The sequence below is a fragment of the Crocuta crocuta genome, unplaced genomic scaffold (assembly GCF_008692635.1).
Source record: "Crocuta crocuta isolate KB4526 unplaced genomic scaffold, BGI_CrCroc_1.0 scaffold233, whole genome shotgun sequence".
Taxonomy (NCBI): Eukaryota; Metazoa; Chordata; class Mammalia; order Carnivora; family Hyaenidae; genus Crocuta; species Crocuta crocuta.
In genome coordinates, this window is record NW_027529526.1 from 4,824,604 (window position 1) to 4,829,676 (window position 5,073).

Consider the following 5,073-nt stretch of genomic DNA (forward strand, 5'->3'; position numbering starts at 1 on the left):
TTTTTTTTTTTTTTTTTTTTTTTTGCCAAATTGGAAAAAGGCCCTAAGGAGAGGACAAGGGGAGGAACATAAATAAGCTATAGTCCAGGGTGACAAGGTGGCCAGGCCACAGAGCAGGAGGGAGGTCAGTGTCCTTGTCCAAGAGTCCCCTGATGGTCTGGGACTGGTGAATCTGAAAGTGCCTCAAATCTGCCCAGGGACCAGACCCACTGAGGAAGAAGGAACTGTGGTTATCTGGCTTCAGAGTAGGTGACCTTTGTGCCGCACCAAAGGCTTCTGTGAGTACGGCAGGCAGGTTGGAGCCAGAAGAGGGGAAACATTTCAGAAGCCGGAAGATGAACTGAAGGAACAAAGCTTTAATAATAACTGTGCTTACCATAGCATCTGTCTCCACCTATTTTCTCCCAGATTCACACTGCCCCAGACTCACTTCCTGTGCCCCCTAATCCCCCTCCCCCAGTTTACCAGTTCTTAACCTTCACTCGTTCTCTTTCTAAGTAATGGAATAATAGAATCCTAGAATGTCAAGCACTGGAAGAAATCATCAAGTCTAACCTTTGTAATTGAGGAAGATAGGACTGAAAAGGGTTAGAACTTGCCCCAAATCACACGGCCAATGAATAGTTGGGCCTAGAGTTCAGGTTTAAGACTTTCTAGTGTGAAGTACTTTTCCTCCTTTTCCCTCTTTATTTCCACTCACATGTACTTAGACACTGATGAGAGGCTACTACAATTCTGAAACATCTCTTCATCTTTCCTCTTTTTAACTTCCCCCATTCAGCCCTACTAGATCATAAGCCTTTTGAAGATAGAAAATATCTTTCCTTTGGGGCACCTGGGTGGCTCAATTGATTAAGTGTCCGACTCTTGATTTCAGCTCAGATCATGATCTCATGGTCTGTGAGTTCCATCCCCGAGTCTGTTGGGCTGTACTGACAGCATGGAGCATGCTTGGAATTCTCTGTCTCCCTCTATCTCTTCCTCTCCCTTGCTCACTCTCTGTCTCTATGTCAAAATGAGGAAATAAATATTTTTAAAAATCTCTTTCCCTTTTCTAAAACCTTAATGCTTAGCACAATGATTAGCATGTAAATTCTTAAGATTGGATGGATGGATGGAAGGGAGGAAGGAAGAGAGGGAGAAAGAATAAATGGAATAGTGAATAGAAGCATGGGTGAGTGAAGTCTTTTACATGGAATTTCTGAAGTCACCTCTTACCTGTTCTCCCTGTCTTCAACTTCCCCACAATCTTGACTATCCTTTATAGTGGTATTAGAATAGCCCTTTTGTAAATAAAACAGAATATTTCTATTTATCATGTGTAAAAGCATTTGAAGGCTTTCCTATCATCTAATGAATAAGTCAAGACCAGTTATCTTACAATACACTCTAAATGAGTCTTTCATCTATCACACCAGACTCATAGGTTATTAATCATATAAACACATACACAGCACACACCCTAAACCCTAAAAACACTTAACAAGTCGTCATTCCATAAAGGAAGAAGGGATAGCCTAATTTCCAGGACTTTGTACCATTCCCATATTCTCAGATTCCTTTCCTGCCAGTAACATAATCTATTAAAATCCTAACCAAACTTCAAAACCCAATTCAAATGCCACCTCCATGAAGTCTTTCCTAATTCCCTTGATGACATTGGTATACTCAGAGCATGTGATCCTTCAGGATTTGGTTAGCATGGTACTCCTCATTCTGCCCCTCTTAAAATGACCTTTCAAGACCTTTATAGTGGACATTGTAGCTGGTGGTTTTTATGTCCATTGCTCCCAACAGACTCTTGGCCACAGATCTGAGGATCTGACACAAAGTAAGTGCTTATTTGGCATTTGTTGAATGGACCTTCTTCTCACTACACCATATGCTCCAATTGTCCCTGAGGGTGCAGTTATATTTTATTCTAAAACCACTTAAGTTATTTCCTATGCCATTATAAGCAAGAGCTCTACAGGAGCAGAACACAGTGTCTCCAAAGAGCTACAGCTCTAGGGCAGGGACAGAGCAGGATTATAGAGCTGAAAGTATTGCATAAGCAAAAGCAGCTCTCGCAGGGAGGAGGCATGTCCAGGGAAAAGAACTGAACTCCATTGGTGGGAGACCTGAGGAGTCAAATTTGGTCTCAACATGGAATTTTGTCCATAATAAGAACTAAAAAGCAATGGGTCAGGCTGCCTCAGGAGTTAGTGAGCCCTCTGGTCCTGTAAATATCTATGTAGCAGCCCTAGACAACCACGGAGGACAAATATGAGGATATGGGATATTGTACAGTGGACAATAGCAATGGGAGTAAGGTCAGATGACATGACTTGTAAGGACACCTCCAGCACTGAGAATCAGGGATTCTATCACATCTTCCAAGAATGGCCCGAGCAAAACTACCAAAGGCTCAAGTTGACTTCTATTGGCCCGAGCAAAACTACCAAAGGCTCAAGTTGACTTCTATTGCTCCTTCATGCCCTTAATTTCAGAGCTCATCCTGACCCTCCAAGAACTCCCATTAGAGGGTTGCCAGGGGTAGGAGATCCTCCTCTTGGTGCCCCTGGAATATCCACTTAGCTGACCCTGGAGGTCTCCTGTGTCTTGGTGGCTGGTTCTCGTATCCACTGATATCTCAAATGGCCCTGGTGGGATTGGGGTGCAGGTGCCCACAACAGAGACCACCTTCCTTGGCTTCTCTCCTTTCCTTGTTCACTCCCCCACTCTCTCACTGCTCCCTAGAATCACTTTCTAAATAATCTACTTATACCCAAATCTTTGTCTCAGGGCCTGTATTAAGGGATACAACTCATTCTCCACAGTGAGGGGCCAACCCGCAGACTTTGTGGTTACTCAGCATGAGATAGAAAACTCAGTTTGGCGACCTGGAGAAAGATAATAAACCTCTCTGAACCTACTTCAACATGTGAAGAGAAGGTTGCTAAGACCTGCTTCCCAGACTTCATAATGTTGTATGTGACACAGCTGTCTGTAGTTGCATTCACTGGGTGCTAACTATGTGCTAAGATAAAGAACCACCTATATAATCTCTAATTACTAACTTTCCTACCAAATGAAGAGTACAAAGGAGATTGTAGTGGGTTGATGGTGCCCCACCCACAAAAGCTTTGCCCCTGGATCCTGTGATCTTATTTCAAAAAAGGGTCTTTCAGATGTAATTAAGTTAATGATCTTGAGATGAGAACATCCTGGATTACCCAGGTGGACCCTAAATTCAACGAAGTGTTCTTATAAGAGACAGACTAAGAGAAGACACAGCGGAGAAGGTGTGAAGGCACAGGCAGAGATTGGAGTGATGAATCCACAAGCCAAGGATGCCTGGAGTCACCACAAGCTGGAAGAGATAAGGAAGGATTCTCCCCTAGAGCATTTAGGGGGAGCTCAACCCTGTTGACACCTTGATTTGGGATTTTTGGATTCTAGAACTTTGGGGGAATACATTTCCGCTGTTTTAAGCCACCATGTTTGTCCTGAGAAATGACCAAGATAGTATTTATTGTCCTTGTTTTAGAGATAAGAAAACAAAGGCTTACCAAAAAGGTGACCTACCCAGAGTCATCCAACCAAATATGACAGAGCTGAGATTTGAACCCAAATCTATTTGACTGCATAGTGCCCCCTCTTACTCACCATGGAAGTAAGTTGTATCACGTACCTAGCATTGTGCCAGATTCATTACAGATGCTCAGCGTGTTAATTTCCTCACTCTCAACTTTTCTTTCCTGTTGTCCATGCTACCCACTGCCCATTGCTAGGCGGTCAAGAGTTAATCAGATTACCCAGTTCCTGCTAACCCATGCGCTCTCCTGGAGTGGATTCTACCTAGGATACAATTACACACGCCCAGAAGGTCCTTAAGAATCGACTTGTCTGGTAAGCATTTCACCTCCACAGCAGCCGGTGGAAAAGATAAATTGGGGCCTGTGCCTTGAGTTAATGTCAGTCTGAATTGAAGATGTGCCAGCATCATCAGAATAGATTCTTTAATTAACCTGCTAATCCTGTCAGGGATTGGGTTCACTCTCTTCTTCCAGAAATGTGTTAGGTGTCTCTTCTTTCACCACTTTGTCATTTGCTCTATTTTAGATTCAAGGTGTCCTTTACGCTATGCTTCAGAAGGCACTCTGTCCTCCAAGTCAACAGCTGTCGGCAAAGTGGCCCCTCAAGCAGCATCTTATTGCTTTCCTGCCACACTCTTTTCACAGGGTCTTCAAGAAGCAACGCAACAGAAATTGTCAGGCAAAAAGACATTTTGAGCAACTATTTTGTGCTTGGCCCTGATCTATGCACTGCAGAAGACCAGGAAGTAACACCCAGGTCCTGCCTTCAGGCTTCTGCCTTCAGAGAGGGAGAAAATAAAGCAGGTGACTGTAGTGTTTCCCAGTCTTTTTATTTGATGGTAGACATAGAAAGTGGTAGTAATTATAAGGGAAAATTAAGATACATTCAAAAAGCTGCTAGTGGTCAGAGGAGATCAGCGCAGGGGTTCAAACTCCCTGGACCCCACCAAATCACCCCATGGATGAGGGTACCTGTATTCTCCACTTGCCCTGTACCGTTTGGAAAGGTATGCTGGTAGAAAATCAGAGCTTTCATCTTTCAAGAATTTGTGCTCCCACTGGTTGAATGTGGATTCTGCTATTAACATTCAACATTGTCAGTTCTTCCTCAATTTGTCGGATATATGATATTAACAAAGAACATTTCTTTAGCTACAACTGTTTCCATGTCTCTCCCCCAATTTTTTTTCTTTAAAACTTCAGATCCAGCTACCTATAAACTTCTAGACTGGGGCCACAGGAAACAGAACAAATGGGCAAGGAACAAGTTATCAGAACCAATTGATAATGTTTCATTCAATAGCTACTATTGCTTCTTGGTTTACTTGAAGACATGCGGGTGTTTTTATAGTTTGTTTTCTGGTATTTGCATTTAGAAAGATGATCAAACCATGAAAGACTCTTGAATGCTGAGAACAAACTGAGGACTGATGGGGGGGGAAGGAGAAGGGGGGTGATGGGCATGGGGGAAGGCACCTGTGGGGATGAGCACTGG

General features: G+C 43.2%; 1 long non-coding RNA gene across 1 annotated transcript in view; it reads left to right on the top strand.

Moving 5' to 3' along the window:
• The window catches only part of LOC144229098 (uncharacterized), a 14,731-nt gene extending 10,340 nt beyond the window's left edge, over nt 1–4,391 (top strand). Inside the window, exons 2-3 of the long non-coding RNA XR_013334352.1 lie at nt 3,774–3,891; nt 4,224–4,391. This is a non-coding gene — a long non-coding RNA (uncharacterized LOC144229098). The remainder of the gene's footprint in view (nt 1–3,773; nt 3,892–4,223) is intronic.
• Nucleotides 4,392–5,073: the final 682 nt, after the last annotated feature.